This window comes from Eptesicus fuscus, chromosome 12 (assembly GCF_027574615.1).
Source record: "Eptesicus fuscus isolate TK198812 chromosome 12, DD_ASM_mEF_20220401, whole genome shotgun sequence".
Classification (NCBI taxonomy): Eukaryota; Metazoa; Chordata; class Mammalia; order Chiroptera; family Vespertilionidae; genus Eptesicus; species Eptesicus fuscus.
In genome coordinates, this window is record NC_072484.1 from 90551749 (window position 1) to 90569218 (window position 17470).

Here is a 17470-nt window from a genome sequence, read left to right on the forward strand (position 1 = left end):
CTCTCTCTCTCTCTCTCTCTCTCTCTCTCTCTCTCTCTCCCTTCCTCTCTGAAATCAATAAAAATATATTTAAAACAAAACAGAAATAGATGAAAAAGGATGAAGTCTAGATCAAGTCATAACACATTAAGTAACGTAACATTCCATCATTATTAAAACCATATGGAACTGGGAGGAACATGTGAAATCAGGCAGCCTCCTGAGGACCACATACCCAGGCCTGGGAGGGAGCCTGTGGCCGGCTCCACTGGAAGGAAATACATACTTAACTATCCGCCCTGCAGGCAGAGCGGTCACCGAGAAAACAGGGGAGTCCATCCCATTCGGGTCCTTCCCATAATGCACAGGGCCACCTGTGGGCTATCTTTGTTAGTTTGTTGTTTTCTTTAATTAAAGAGCATTTTAATTGTGGCAAAATACACCTGAAATAAAATGTATCATCTTCACCATCTTTGAGAGTTCAGCTCAGGAGTGTTAACTACGTTCACACTGTTGTGCAACCAACCTCCAGAACTCTGTCCATCTTGGAAAACTGAACTCTGCACTCACTCAACAACAGCTCCCTATCCCCCCCTCCAGCCCTTGGCACCCAGCACTCTACTGTCTCTGTGACCCTGATCACTCCAGGGACCTCACAGAAGTGGGAGCAGATAGTGTTTGTCTTTTTGTGTTTGGCTTGTATCATTTTAACTAGGATTTTATAAAGTTAGAAAAGAAGGGAGTTAAATAAAATGTAATGTCCTCCTTCTGTATAATACACATTTCATTTAGAAAATTTAAAAAGATGTGTTTGAGCCCCAGCTGGTTTGGCTCAGTGAACAGAGTGTCAGCCCAGGACTGAAGGGCCCCAGGTTTAATTCAGGTCAAGGGCACGTACCTCGGCTGCAGGCTCCCTGGCCCTGGTCAGGGCGTGTGCAGGAGGCAACCAATCGATGTGTCTCCCTCATATTGACATTTCTGTCTCCCCCTCTCCCTTCCACTCTCTCTAAAAATTAATGGAAAATGTCCTCAGATGAGGATTAACAAAACAAAAGAGTGTTTGCAAAGAGGTGTTGGTGTGTGTGTGTCTGTCTGGGCATTGTGTGCATGTCTGTCTCCGTGGAAGGAGACCCCCTCCCGTGGCTGATCACGTTGGGGACCGTGGGACAGGCTGTTTGTTTCTGAGGATGCTGCAGACCAGAAAGGCCCGTGGCCCTTCATCTAAAGTAGACACCGGTCACCGGAATGGCTTGGCACGAATAAAATGTGATATTTAACTCAAATAAGAAAGTGGGTTTCTTTGTGCAATTTATTGTGCAATTTATATCTCTCTCTATAATAAAAGGAACCATATTTTCTCCACACAGTTTTCTTAACTCAATAAACAATGTGCTCCGACTTCTGGCTGAAGAAGCCAAGTTATTTCACAGTCAGTGGTTCCTAGAAATCACACTTCACATTTTCTTTTTCATCGTTTATAAAATATGGTATTTGTTACAGAATCAAATATCTTGACTTCTCCTTTATGACATGTAACTATACTAAGATACTAGCAATTTATTAGGGACTTTTAACTTACATATGTACCTTAATCTATATTTCCCAAAGCGAGTTCCGTTGAACTCTCGTCAGAGGGAGTGTGTGGGACAGTTTTTATAAAAAATACATTTGGAAATGGCTCCCATGAATGTATTTAAGTACATAAAACAAGTGCCCACATGCAAAGTTATATCATATTCTTTAATTCAACATGCCCAAAATTTGCATGACTATAGACTACTCTAAGGAAAACACCATAGAGCACACAACATCCCGATGGCAACCCCAAGTAAAACACCATTTCTGTGGAACAAACATTAAATGAATAATTCTATTGTTATTCATAGATACAAATTGCATGGAAAAGTACTTTAAAAAAAAAAAGCACATGACACCCTCACATATTCACATGGTTGTGGGAACATTCTTTCTCACTGGATAGTTGGAGCAACTCTAGGCCAAGAATGGCTGAGGATGGTGACTCTTCTCATCGCTATTTAAGTTCTTTTTATTGAATTTAATGGGGTGACTGGTTAACAAATTACACAGGTTATAGGTGTACCATTCTATAACACATCATCCGTATGCTGTGTTGTGCGTTCACCAGCCAAAGTCAAGTCTCCTTCCATCACCATTTGTCCTCCCTTTACCCTCTTCTACACCACCCACCCCCCCCCCACCTTTCCCTCTGGTGATCGCCATACTGCTGTCTGTGTCTATGAGGCGTGATTTTAATCCCTCCACCTTTCTCACCCAGCCTCCCACCTCTCGTCCCCTCTGACAGCCGTGAGTCTGTCCTCTGTATCTATGAGTCTGTTTCTATTTTGTCAGTTTATTTCGTTCATTAGATCCCACATAGAAGTAAAATCACATGGTGCTTGTGTTTCTCTGACTGGCTTATGCCTCTCCGCTTTCATTCCCCTCCAGCTCTACACCCCATGCATGGTTACGTTCGTGTACTCTGTGTACCATGCATGACACACTAATGGCAAAGGATTCTCAGGTCCAATACCTCTCATTGTCCTAGTTTCAGTCTGTCTCTGAGGCGTGTGTTCTTTCATCTAACTGGGCACCCGGAGGAAGGGAGCAAGAGGGAACCCTAGGGGACAGTGGGGTTCAGGTGAGATAAGAGTGCAGGAGCCACCTGGTGACAGAACCAGGTGTGACGCCAAGGTCTTGACCAAGAAGACAACATAGAAGCTGAGCTTTTTCTTGTTCCAAACAGACGTTAAGTGCATTTTTCCTTCTTGTCTTACCATTTTTCTAAAGAACTCCCCAGCTCTGTCTGGACTCTCTAACAGTCTCAGTATATAACAGATGTATGCCGCACTTTAATCTTCATCCCTTTGCCCTTTCCAGTCTTTCAATATAAAGTTTCCAAATATCTGGTCACCTGAGAGCAAACTGTCCAAGCGAAGACTCATCCCACATTGCCCCTTGACCACTGACCGCCAGTGCTCCAGTCCCGGCCTCCCTCCGGAGGTCCAGGAGGGGAAGGAGATGCCAGCACTGACCGTTCCTTCTCGGTTTTCAGTAGCTCGGTTGTTAAGCATCCTTCATGGAAGGATCGGTCAGCCAGTCAGCAACATGGGGAGTCCCTGAGGCCACTGCAAGCCCCGATTCAAGGCCAGGCCGGGAAGAGCAGGCCGAGCTCGGCGCTGGCTCCACCGCCAGGGGGACGCCGGCCTCTGGGCCCCCACAGGTCAGCCTCAAAGCACCTGTTCCCGGGGTGCAGGTCCCGGTCCCCTAAGACCTTGCTCCCCAGAGCCTGGCTCCCTGCGGAACCTGCTAAGCAGGGCAGCATGAGCGGGCGTGGCTGCTTGCTTATTCCAGCCCGCGTGGCACTTGTGTTTTTCTTATTCTAAAGTAAGAAATTGGCATTCTGGTGCTTTTCATCAGTCGTGGGAGCTCTGACAACGTGTACTAGTATCTTTGGCTAGAGAAACGGATATCCTGCGGTGGAGCTGACATTATGTGGAAGGTGAAAGGTCAAACTGGGGTCATGCTCCTAGAAACAGCCTTGGCAGTCACCAGGAAACTGCCCCACAACCTCGGCCCGGGTCACAGCGCTTCCCCTTTCTCTCTTCAGCACTCGGAGTCCAGACAGAGTCCTCAAGGGCTGACAGATAAACCGCTGATGGGTGACTATGCAATCTGCCCATTTTATAGGTGGAAAAACTGATCCAAGGAGTCTTGGTGACTTGTTTGAGGTCACAATGCTCATAACCAAGCACTAATGCACTAAAACAAGTGATTTTTACTACTTATTACCAAAAGTGTGCCATTTAAAACACATAGAAATAAACTATAATAGCAAACAGTTATGTATATGTGCAAGGCAAGTTCTGGGCACGTTATACAATGAACTTGTTTAGTCCTTACAATAACCCTATGAAGTTAGTATAAATTATTATTCTCATTTGACAGATGAGGAAAATAAATGTCAGAGAAATTATATAGGCTGCCCAAGTTCACGCAAATAGGAAATGACAGAGCTGGGAATCAAACCCAGACACTCCTGCTCCCCAAACCTATGCTCTTACTAGTATTATCCTATGTTAAACTGCAAATACATGTAAATCCTTTGCTTGGTTGGACACCATACATTTCACTAGTATGAAGTGAGCAAAAAAATATATATTTAAGAAATATATAAATATTTATTTCAGAGAGGAAGGGAGAGGGAAAGATAAAAACATCAATGATGAGAGAGAATCATTGATTGGCTGCCTCCTGCACACCCCCTGTTGGGGATCAAACCCACAACCTGGGCATGTGCCCTGACCCGGAATTGAACCATGACCTCCTGGTTCATGAGTTGATGCTCAACCACTGAGCCACACTGGCCAGGCGTGAAACACTTCTTAAATTCTCATAATACACCTTGCATGCCTTGGAATGACTGTCGCTGCCCCTTGTGACAAAAAAGGATCTGATACCATGCCGCGCGCGTGTGTAGCTGAGCATCACGTGCGTGCTCCCTCACTGCGGCTGCGCTCCGCCTCCCTGCTGGCGCTGGCCTTCAGGCAGACCCCCCTCTGAGGGCTCACGTCCATCTTCTCTTAGGTAAACACTGCAGGACTGTCTCACACACACCACCCCTGCCAGGCCGCCCGCGGAATCCTGTCCTCACGCAATCATTTCAGTCCCTAACTGTAAACCTTTACATCAGCTCTGCTAATGTCATCTTATTAATTCCTATCGAATTTTCCCTTTGGAGATCTTTCTAAAAATACTCACTTTAATATAACACATTAGTTATGAATCATCTGAAAATTGGATAAGCATTAAACTTATCACTAAAAACGTCTAACGGGGTTAGAACAAAGAGAGAGTTCTCAGTTCTATACCTTTCCATGTCCCCTCGAGTTGCTGAGTCCATTCATCAGCACTCTGGGCTATGATCACTCAACCGGCTGGATTCTTCTTCATATGCCAACAGGCTTCTTCCTCAAGAGGTGGCCTGGAAACACTGGATCCGATACTGCCCGGTGGGATCCAGTCTGTCTGCCCCGTTACCCGAACAAGGTACACCAGCCACTCCAGGACCGGAGTCTGCAGACACGTGCCAATTCTCCAGGAGCACCGTCTCCCCAGCCACGCACTCCCGTACCATGCACGGCGCTTATTCGTGAAGGCCTGGGCAAGGCACCGTATCTAGCTTACGTCTGTCATGGTAAACTATCTTAAGGAACATTTTAATCTAGTTTGCAAACAAGAGAACATATCCTAAGGCCTTCCATTTACTTTATCTGTGAATCTACCATGTACTCAAAAAAAGAATACACCAATTAATTTTGTTTCCCCAAGTCATTGCATTCAAAAACAACAGCTGGACATTTCATTACTGCAAATAGGCAACAGCAATTAACAGGACAGAAAATTTAACAAGAACGGGAAGATTCTGGTCTCAATCAGAGGGAGTTGTTCCACCAAAGGACCTGGAAGGCCCTGCCTTCCCCTGACCACAGTTTCGTTTGCAGCTCGCTGTCCGGCGTCGCTGGTTCTAAAAGGCTTTCACAGGGCACACACCTGAGTAGCTTGTTCGGTCCCCTCCCTGCTCTTTGTCCAATAATTTGGGTCAATATACTTCCTACTCTCAGCCTTTTCTTCTGACTCACCAGGATGCTGGCATCATTCCAGACCACTGGGTCCCCATCCTGGTTTCACCGAGATTTAAAGGGGAAAATCAATGGGAGGAAAGGTCTCTGGCCGGCTCAGCTGGCATGGCCAGGGCGGGAGCTGCGGGGCTTTGCAGGATTCTCCACGGCCAGCCCAGCCGGACACAGACACGGTCACTCTGCAGCGCATCCCCCCCACCCCCGCCCAGGTACTCGGTAGCTGCCATCAGTGCTGGTGCTTGGGGGAGAAATAAAGACATAATGCGCCCTGGAGAGTCCTCCTGGCGGGGAGTGCTCCCAGCACACCAGTACAGTGGCTCTAGCCTGCTGGGGTCTAAACCGGCTCATCAATACCTGATTGTTTTACTTATTTTTTTTTTTTTGCTTTTTCTTTTTTTGTTCATGTTTTGTCAGTTAACAGATTGTGACCCATGAAATTACTTATTTGAAATGGAGCTTGCTTTAGGGAATACACTTCTTTCCTTCTTTTTTAAAATATATTTGTATTGTTTTCAGAGAGGAAGGGAGAGGGAGAGAGAGAAACATCAATGATGAGAGAATCATTGATCGGCTGCCTCCTACACGCCCCACACTGGGGATTAGAGCCTGCAACCTGGGCATGTACCCTGACCGGGAATTGAACTGTGACCTCCTGGTTCATAGGTCAATGCTCAACCGCTGAGCCATGCCAGCCAGGTAATACTCTTCTTTCTAAAAAAAAAATAAAAAAAATCGACTGACTATGGATAGCCTCGCTGGGTGAAAACACTTAGTAGGAGCTGCTGCAAGCTCAGAGGCAGAGGGAAGGGCATGCGGTAGGTAAAAGGGAGAAACCCCTTGCTCTGAAGTATATGAACTCTTTCAGAGGCTTCGAACGCTTCCCATGCAGTAGCCTGGAGATGGGATAACTCATCCGAAAAGCCGCATTCAGAATGGGGAAAATCGAAATATAGTCCTATCCAACTTGGCATGAAAAACATAAATGGGTCTGAGTAATTGGAAGCAAGCACACTTTACCATACTGCAGCCAACATTCAAACGGCATGCCGGCGCCTGCCACACCGAAAAGCAATCTAGGGCGTTATCTCGTGTGCCGTTCTCTCTACTTTCCTTTAAGAAAACTACAGCCAACGGACTTGTGTTTTCAAGATGAAGGCCAGCTAGGGGCGCCCTGAGGAGCGAGCAGGCAGACCGTTAGGAGAGAGTAAAGGTAGCCAGAACCTGAGACCCTGCCTTCCCTCTGTGTGTCAGGCAGAGGCTGTGTCCTCCGTCACAGCGGCAGGAGGCAGTGCAGCGATGAAAGGTGAGAGGGAGGGACGATGCCACAGGCATTCCTCCCACTGGCACCTGCATGTTTTAAAAGCGTCGTTTCAATAAAGGGACACATACCCACTGCAGAGCCACACTAGATTGCACAGCTCTGCTCCACGTCACCACCTCTCCCAAATCAGCTCTCCATCCCCTCGTTCCTCTGCAGCCCGCCCAGCCTCTGCACGAAATACACAGACGGCCCCTGGCGCACGCCACCCAAGTCCTAGTCACGACGCTGTAACAGATCAAATCCTGCAACCACGCAGCTCTCACTTATAAACAGAAGCTCCTGTCAGCTTCACAAGCCGGGAGAAACACATAAAAACATAAAAACAACAGCAAAGGAATAAAAAGAACTGACGGATTGTCATTGGGACACGGATTGTTTGGCGTGAAAGGTTAATTTCATCAGCAGAAAAATTACAATCAGAGCCGCAATAACAGTAATCAAACCGAAGTGGATAATGGGCACAAAATATATAGGAAAGCAATGGGAAATTGTACAGAACGTGGGACAACCAGCGGATTAAGACATTACATTGAAGGAGGCCAGATGAGAAAATGCAGGGCCAATTCGTTCCCATTTGATTAGGAGGTGACGAGTATCTGGGGAGGAGAAAGGGGAGGACTCTGGGCTGATTGCGGAAGGAGTGAGGGTTGATTGTCCCCGTCTTCCAGGCGGTCACGTGGTCTGGGCTTAAAGCACCATTTGCCACACATCCTTCCTTTCTCTGAAATGTCAACATTCTCCCCCTTCTACCTTCTTTCTATAGGTGCTTCCTACACAAAAAGTGACATGGCCCATTTCATTGTTTGTTGTTGTTGTTGTCTTTAATCCTCACCGAGGGTATATTCCCATTGATTTTTAGGGAGAGTGGAAGGGAGAGGGAAAGACAGAGAGAAACATCTATTGGTTGCCTCCTGCACCGGCCCTGACCAAGACCCCGGCCGGGGAGGAGCCTGCAACCAAGGTACGTGCCCTTGACCGGAATCGAACCCGGGACCCTTTGGTCCATAAACCGAAGCTCTATCCACTGAGCCACACCAGCCAGGGTGACATGGCCCATTTCAGAAAGTTAAGCAGAAACGTAGCTAGGGAGAAGTCCATTTCGAGCAGGAAAATGAGCCTGGTTTTCTCCTTTTATTAAACACACTTGCCTCAGTTATTTCCTGAAATGAAAGCACCGCAGTGCCTCCACCCTGGAGAAGGGGTGGGCGCGCCTCCCCTGGCCTGAGGCCATCAGCAATGTCACTCCAGCACCCTACACGGGAGGCCCGTTTCCCGCGGGTGTCCCCGTGCACAGCACTCCCTGGAGAGATCTTCAAATCTCACAGGCCGACACACAACTGCGCCCGAAGAACACGGCTGCTCTGGGGCTGACCTCACCGCAGTCTGTGGTTAGCGCCATCACGTCCAACATTCACGGAGGCCCCCGAGTGAGAAGCCACCTGAACCTGAGGCTCAGGAAGGAGGAAGACCGCGAGGAAGCTCCTTGTACTAGGGCTTACTGTCATACCTTCAGCAGTTTGAATTTATAAAATTAATGGATTCTGATGAATGGCTTTTCTTATTTGTGTGTAGCTTTTGATTTCGTGTCCTTGGATAAGTAATGCCAAGTGAAACAAATGGGAAAGGAAAATATAGACCATGGCTTTAAAGGTTGTTTTCTTGTTTGACAAACCAAAAAGGCCGGGCTACAGCTCTGGGGTGGGAAGGCCTGCCGGGCAGGGAGGGAGGAGGAATGAGGACACAGGCCAGAGGACACCCGGGACCTCAGAGAAAGAGGGGAGACGCAGCAGGTGAGCTAATGCCCTGAAGGCTGTGCAAGAAAAGGCTCCTCATTTTAGGGAGCCCCAAATAAATTCAAACGAATGTAAAATACAAAATAAGAATCACACCAGATTCCACATGGTACAGACCTTCTTGTAGCTGTTTTTGTTTGTCTCATTATGGGGGATGAAATGAGCCCCGTTTTATGCGGCTGGTGAGACGGGAGATTGTCACCGCCTGGCCGGAGAGCTACTGGGTAGCGTGGGTCTGGGTGGGAGGAATAGAAATGCTCCCGGCTATCCTTCTCCAATCGGAAAACAAGCACCGTGCACACCAATGCACACAATCAACCCTTCATGGCTGGAGTCTTTCCAGAGGTAAATTGTAAGGCACGTAAAATTAAATGATAAGGAAAACAGTACCCAATATTGGGTAGTAATTTCAAATGCAAGGTACAGTTTTAATGGCTTGGGGGAAGCTCCACAGCGCTGAGGCTGGTCCACGGCCCAGTGAGACGCTCCGAGTCCCCAGGCTGCGCTGGCCAGTTTACTTAACCCACTCAGCCCCGTCTGCTGGCCAAAACACCCGCAGGTTAGCCCCGGGGATTTCTCTGTGCCCTTAGAACACAGAGAACTGCCGCTCATGCTTGTGTAAAAAGTTACATTTTTATTTATAAAAGTAATAGACTCTATTTCTCCTTCTTAAAAAAACAAACAAAACAAATGAGAAAATGCCTCGTACACCAAGCAGAACAGGAAAGCCTCACTTGCCAGTACCCATTCCCACTCCTTCCTCAGAGGAAATCCATTCTGCTCTCCATAAAGCCATTATCTGTGAGACCCATCTAGACACACACATATAATTATAAAGGCAGACACAGGCACAGTCCAAGAATATCTTCATGCAAATTGCTTCCAATTTTCAAAGGCATCACCAATTTTTATGACAACAAAAGTGTTTGCTCACATCCTGGCCAAAAAAGAGTTCATATCAACTACTTCAAATTGTATCAACCTTATGGGGGAAAACAGTGCCTTTGTTTTTAATTTGAATTACATGTGTCATAACATTTATCATTTATTTTTATATCTTCAATAATAAATGGCATGTTCATATCCATTATCCATTTTTCTATTTAATTGTGTATCTTTTTCTCAGAGATAGAGATAGAAATAGGTATATAGATATAGATAGATAGATATAGATATTATTGATTTCAGAGAGGAAGGGAGAGGGAGAGAGAGATAGAAACATCGATGAGAGAGAAACATTGATCAGCTGCCTCCTACACGCCCCACACTGGGGATGGAGCCCACAACCCAGGCAGGTGCCCTGACCGGGAATCGAACCTCCACCGCCTGGTAATGAGGGTGACGCTAGTTTTTTATTGTTTATTTACACATTATATTTTTAAACTGCTACTCTAAAGGTAATTCCTAGAAAAATGTCATTTTTTTCCATTTGTTGCCACACAATTTGTCCATTATTTCATATAGTTTCCATCACTTCAGTAGTGATAAGCAAAACTTGTCCAATTTCAGTAGATGTATCTGAAAGTATAGGTCAGACTTGCCTAAGTTGAATCTATTTTATCATCCTTTTCAAAGAACCAGCATTCATTTCTGTGACTCAGGACAATTTCATTAATTCCTGCCTTTATTTTTATTAATTCCTCCATTCTATTATCTTTGGCTTTAATGTTTTATTGTTTTCCTAGAATCTAATTTATATGTTAATCTATCCTCTTTTCATTTCTTCTTAATTTCATACACATATAAACATACATATATATCTATATATATAAAGAGGTAAGATGCAAATTAGACTGGGACGCTGTAACAGGTCATGACTGGACAGGAGGAGGTTGCGTGTGCAGGTGAGGCCTGGAGTGGAGACGGAGACAGCGACAGGGGGACCTGCCTGAGCCGGAGCGGCGGCTCCAGCGGCCCGGAGTGGACACAGGCAGGGGGGCCAGGGGGGGCCTGGGGCAGAAGTCAGGCACGGGTCCGGCCGCCCACAGGGCCAGTCAGGCCTGACTCCTGCGGCACCGGTCTGGGCACTGGTTGCGTGCTGGGCCTCGTGTGTGTGTGTGTGTGTGTGTGTGTACAGTATATATATATATATATATATATATATATATATATATATGTGTGTGTGTGTGTGTGTGTGTGTGTGTGTACAGTATATATATATATATATATACACACACATACATATATATATATATATACAGATACATATATATATATGTGTGTGTGTGTGTGTGTGTGTGTACAGTATATATATATATATATATATATATATATATATATGTGTGTGTGTGTGTGTGTGTGTGTGTGTACAGTTTGTATATATATATATATATGTATGTATTTACATGATGAATTTAAAGTTTTATCTTTCTTTTGAATAGATTTTGAGCTTTTTAATAGTAAAGTCACCTTGCCCAAAACATCTTTGTTTTGATCTTTTCCTTCAGTCTGGGAGTCGCCTATCAATATAAAATTTCAAAGTATTTAAATTTATTGTCATGATTAATATGTCTGGTTTTCGCTAATCTAGTTTTGTGCTTTCTATTTATTGTTCTTCCTTTACATTATACTTTAATTTTTTCCTTCTGATTTTCAAAGGTAAATGTCCTGCTTTTAAAATGTGTTTGTGTGCATTTTCAAAATGTTTGAACTTCAGTTTTATTACATGCACCTCACTAACTTGAGTCTGACTTTAAAGGGTTGAAGGTATTTGTCATCGGGACAGAAGGCATGTCCAGAAGGTTAAAGGAAGCATCCACCCTCCCTTCAGGACCCTGAGCTTGTCTCAGCGCGAGGCCGCACCTCCAAGGAGGCTGGGCAGGACTCAGGCCGGAGCGGGCTCTTCCCTGACGCTGTCTCTTCTCCCTCCCGGGGGGCCCTCCAGGGGGCCCTCCAGGGAGCCAGCAGCAGTGCCCTCCACGGTCCTCACCTCCCTGCCCAAGAACAGCCACATCTGCTCTCCTCAGAACACACCCCTCAGCCTCACGCTGGATGGGCAGGTCTGAGGGCCCTTACCATGGCAGACCTTCACCTTCCAGCCCGCCGTGTCTGCCAATAGTGCATTGCTTGTGCCTTAGCACAGTCTTCTTCTGAGTGGTTTTTTTTTTTTTTAACTTTTGCCTAATGACCTATTTTATGCACAGCATGTGGTTAAAATTAAAGTGATTCTGTTCACTCCACATACAAACCATTTTTCATCTCGGGGAAAAACACTGATTACTCCCAGAGGACACTGCTGCACAGTAGTTCTTACTCACCGTCTCAGAGATGAAGAGTGGGGGAGGAAATGGAGAAAGACGGAAAGAAGACTCTCTGGGTGGCGCCCCAGCCAGAATCAAAGTTAAACTTGTACGGTCTGTGATGTTGCATTTCAACCCCAGACTGTCTCTCTCTATTTAAAGTTATCACCACAAGTCACCCTCCATTACCTGGGAGCATGTTTTACAGAGTAAATCTAAATTCCTACCAACATGCAGCCCTCCCCAGAAAGAAGGAAACAAAGGAAAAAGCCACAGACAGAGAGGAAATGGAAGACGTTATTGGCCGTATAACCGGTTGTTGGCGGGCTGGTGCTTTCATCAACTACTTTGCTGACGGGTTCCCTGGGAGAAACTCAGGCATGGATACTGGTGAAACAAGAGAATTGCCACTCCCTCCCCGGCCCTGGTTTAATCATCTGGAAAATATCATGAAATTGGAAATCATCTACACACAAAATTTCCGCTCCTGCTCCCCAATCTCTATTACCTGAAGAGCCTGCCTTCTCATGGCAAAGGTAACTACACCTGCTGGTGTGTGATTGGGTGCGGGTGTTTCCTTAGAGAAACATCTTTGAAGATTTTACTCCAGAGCAAGATCTCCGTTATAAATATCCTCTCCTTGTGGTTCTACCTCCCCCCAACTCCTCTTCCTGTTTACACTTACACCAGACATCCCTTCTCTTTGTCCCAAGGCCTAGAATTCTGCCAAATAGAATTGCATTTTAGTTAAGAATAATTATCCTTTAAAAACCAAATATCTTTGAAAATACTATAGATCTGTCCCTTGACAAATACCTCATCAAGCTGCTGGAGAAATTAGATTTTTAATCTTGGAGGGCTGCATAATAACAATAATGTGCAGCAGAGTAGATTGCTATGACATGCCAAATGTAGGCTAGTGGTCCTTACACCTTAGTGCATGTAACATCAACTTCCAGAATTTGGAAGAAATGCAAAGTTTTTGGCCCCACCCCAGAGATTCTAAATCAGTAATTTGCGTTAAGTACAGGAATTTGCATGCAAACAAGTTTTTCCAGGCAATTCTGATGCATGTCGCTCAATTGCAGGAAATGTTGTCCCCAAAAGGGTGCACAGAACGATTTGTGCATCCTACATGGGCCATGTACACCGCCCATGTGTAGGTAATTTGAATACATGGAGCATCGGAGCTCATAGGGGACAGGCTACAGTGGAAAGATAGATGAATATTTGAAAATGACTCAGTGCCACAGGCATACTTTGTCATTTCAAAATTTCATCAAAGGTTGGCTTTGCACCCAAGAGAGCAGTAACCTGCATTTTCTTCTTTTTTCTTCTCCTCCTGCTCTTCTTCTACAGAACTCCCTACTCTCCGGGCCTGGAATCTAGTTTACATATCCCAATAGCACATGGACAAAATCATTTTTATATACTGCATTGGGAATCCGTCCATCATCTTTAACATTACCTCAATAAGAAGACATATAAAGTACAAACAATGCAACACACCCCTTCCCTAAGACAGAAACTTCAATGTAGACTGAGAGACAAGAGTCCAAGAGAAAAATAAAGTCTATGTTGTCAAGAACAATAAGGTCTATGTTGTCAAGAACAAACATATAAATTGATTACATTGCCTCTCAAAAAAATTTTGCAGTGATCAGGAAAATCGCATTAGAAAGTCATTGCCACTTTCAAGGTTTTCCCAAATATTTCTAGTTTTCCCTTAGAATTTTTTAATTAGAGTTACTAAATTTTTAAAATGCAATATAAACTCATAAGAGAAGTACAAAAGAATATTCTAAAACCAGTTATGAAGGAATTTTGGATTATTCATCTGCTTCTCTCCGTTAAGACCAAAGGTTATGCGCTTATTCCTTCGTTATAGAAAGTGTGGGACTTGAACTTGCAGCACCAGCAGCACCTAGGAGTCTTCAGGAATAACTACAGGCCCCACCTCAGGCCAACTGAATCCACATCCACATTTCAACAAGATTCCTGGCAACTCCCTACGATGCACATCAACATTTGAGAAGCGCGATTTCATTTTACATCAGGACTTACCTCTGGGGCAACTCAGAGCCCATCTGCTGTGGATTCTCTCTGATGTTGGTGAGATGAAGTAGCTTGAGTCTGGGCCTGAAATAGTCATAGAGGTGATATGAGTTTAGAATGACTTTTCAGAAATCAATCTATTTTTATCAATGTAAGTTTCTACAAAAAAATATATATTATCAACATTTTGATTCCTACTAAGGATTCTATAAAACAAGGCTAAAGTCCTCAGTTTGGTAGATAATGGCAGATTCTCTCTCAGTAGAGAGTAGCTCCAAAGAGCATACTAGTTAGAATTTTTTAAGTACGTGTTAAAAATCACATACTGTAAAATAAAGGCTTGTCCCGCCCCTATTCAGTTAGTAATCCTAATTAGACTATTTGGTATTGGGCCACTGTGAATGAAAAGGCAGAAGAGAAAACTTATGTTGAGCACCCATAAAGCTCTCTAAATTTCTTCGATTATGAAATCCAGAAGCAAATGTTGATTCTTCTTGATTCTCCAACTCAAACATCCCAAACCCTCAATAAAAGACATCAACAAGATTGTGAAAACACAATAAAAAGTGGGGAGGGGAGAAGAAATGGATAAGAGGGTTCATTTGTTATTGGTATTTTTAATTTTCCTTTTTAATTTAAACTACTGATTTTGCTTAGTCATTGGTTTCCTAGAATTTAGGCTCCAGACCCTTGAAACTGGGGTTGATTTCTGGAAACTTCATCCTATCACCAGCTGTGATAAATAAGTGATTGACTGACTGTGGGTCAAGGACAGAGTTCTGTCCTTTGAGAAAAATCCCCTCAACTTATTCCTTAACTGCAACTTCAGCTGATACCCAAGCCAATCATCAGGAAAATATATGCAGAATGTTTTTAAAAGAACACGCAAAAGAGCAGGTAGCTGAACACAAGGCCATCAGCATAATCAAACCATTTAAAGCACATTCCTTTAATGAATTCATGATGTGTGTGATGAAAAAGCTTATTTTTATTCACCATAATAAAACACGATACAATTTTGATGACCCACTTTTTGCTCATTTAAATTATTTTATCTTTAATTTACTTTGAATTCTCACTGCTAACTTTGCATTATTACACTTTATGACAACCTCTGAATTTTCCTCATGCCATTTTTATACAATTTCATTCGTTGTAAAGGTCTCTTTTTTAACATTTTTATCTTTTCCAATCAGCTTTTCATGAGCAGGACTTTGTGCTACCATTAGTATAAAAATGCCATACATTCAACAGAAAAAAGGTCGCTGCTAGTATTATTCTTTGAAGGGTACATGCCCTCGCTGTTATGAATAAAGGGAGATAGATATTTCGTGATTTGGCTTATGTAACTCAAAATCTCCACTTGTGCTATATAGCTACATATATTTAGTTTGGCTAATAGATGGAGGTTAAACGAAGTTAGACATGACACATAAACAGAAAAAAAAACACATAGCTTGCTTTTATAGGACGATGCTTTTGTTAGCAGTTGGGAGCTTAGCGACTTCTGTAAATACACACGCAGACCGACATGCACTATCATGTGCGGTGTCCAAGGAGTTTCTCCGTGTCTGCCAAGAACCTTAATGCTATCAAAGTGCTCTGGCGATAATGAAACACGGGGCTCACAGGACAGTGAGAATATTATTCCGTATAATGTATTATGCATCAATGGTTTCAGGCAGGCAAATTCCACCAGCCTCTCAGGCCACCACGCAGAGTCAGTGAGAAGAATATTAACTGATTCAAGAAATGGAAAAACAGAAAGAAGAAAGGAAGGTAAAAATGCATGCTCCCTCTTTTTTTGTTTTAAAAAAAATAGATGCTCCCTCTTTTTTTATCTCTGGCCACCTTTTTATTTCCACCTTGAGTTCCACAGACTTCCACTGTGGCCTCTGCTCTCCCCACTCCGCACTTCTTCCTCTGATCCTTCCTCTGCCTCCACTCCTCTATCTCTCTCTCTCTCTCTCTCTCTCTCTCTCTCTCTCTCTCTCTCTCTCTCATATTCTTTTTCTTCTTCTTCTTTAATTGATAGCAAAGCTCAATTCAAGGTCAAAGTCAAAAATATACCTGTTGCCATTCATTCCCAGATATTTACTTGTCAAAATAAAGCTTTTAATGCAAATGATCCCGTTACTATGACCACACTCTAATTCTAACCCTAATTAATATGCATATCCCACTGCCTATGACATTAATGCCACCTGAGCTTTTTTTTTTCCTGCATAGAAAAATTACTGTGTCACAGCAGGAAATGTGAAAGAAGAAAACTTGCTGAAGTCCCTCTGCCCTGTAATAGTCTCCATTGTCATTTCAGAAAAGATAAATTGGCTCCATTATCAAGAAATAGTTGCTATTGCCGATCCTGTTAACACCCAAACTGCACCCTGAGCCTTCAAATTCCTTTTTATTGATTACTCTCAGATCACATTCCCTTGGACAGACATACGTTAGACAGTCTAAGGCTTTTTCTCATCGTTACATAAGAAGGGAAACAGTTCCAACTGGTGTTTACCAGGAGACGTGTTGCTGTATCCCTTGAGGATCATGAAAAGATGTCCTGTACTATTACTCGCAGGCAGATCACACAAATGTGCATGGGTATTTGGAAAAGATGGCATCAAAAAGGTTGACGTGGCACAGAGAGTTTTTTCAACCTCATCGTTTTCCAAAGCAGCACACATTCACAGCTTTGCAAAACTTTGCCAATTGTGTCAAATACTAGGTGTACCGGTTAATAATGCGGATTTTTTTCAATAGATGGAGTTACACATATGTTGATATATATGCGATTTGATATGTATGCTATTTTGTTGTGTTGACAACAAGCTTCAAAACTTCATATGTCAAGTTTGCTGAAGGTGTTAACATCATAGATATTTTTACGCTTAAATATGTCGAATTTCGTGCCAAAATATAAGAGCATTTGTGGGAAGTTTTAATGCACTACTTTATTTTGAAGAAAAAGTTACCGTGTACTTGGGGAAGCTTATGGTGAACATGCTCCATCTCAAGATACTTGTGAATGCTGGTTTAAACGCTTTAAAAGGGATGATTTCGATTTGAAAGACAAAGACGTCCAGGTCAACCAAAAAAGTTTGAAGACCAACAATTACAAGCATTACTGGATGAAGATGCGTGTCAAACTCAAAAACAACTTGCAGAAAGATTAAACGTTGCTCAGCAAACTATTTCCTATAGTTTACAAGCAATGGGAAAGATTGTAAAGGAAGGAAAATGGGTGCCACGTCAACTGAACGAAAGATAAATGGAAAACCGAAAAGTCATCAGTAAAATGTTGCTTCAACGACACGAAAGAAAGTCTTTTTTGCATCGAATTGTGACTGGCGATGAAAGTGGATTTATTTTGAGAATCCCAAATGCACAAAATCATGGGTTGATCCAGGCCAACCATCAATATCG

General features: G+C 43.6%; 1 long non-coding RNA gene across 1 annotated transcript in view; it reads right to left on the reverse strand.

Annotated features, from left to right (window-relative positions):
- LOC129150891 (uncharacterized) overlaps positions 1-17470 on the reverse strand; it is a 129881-nt gene that overhangs the window by 59901 nt on the left and 52510 nt on the right. Inside the window, exon 2 of the long non-coding RNA XR_008557674.1 lies at positions 14057-14131. This is a non-coding gene — a long non-coding RNA (uncharacterized LOC129150891). The remainder of the gene's footprint in view (positions 1-14056; positions 14132-17470) is intronic.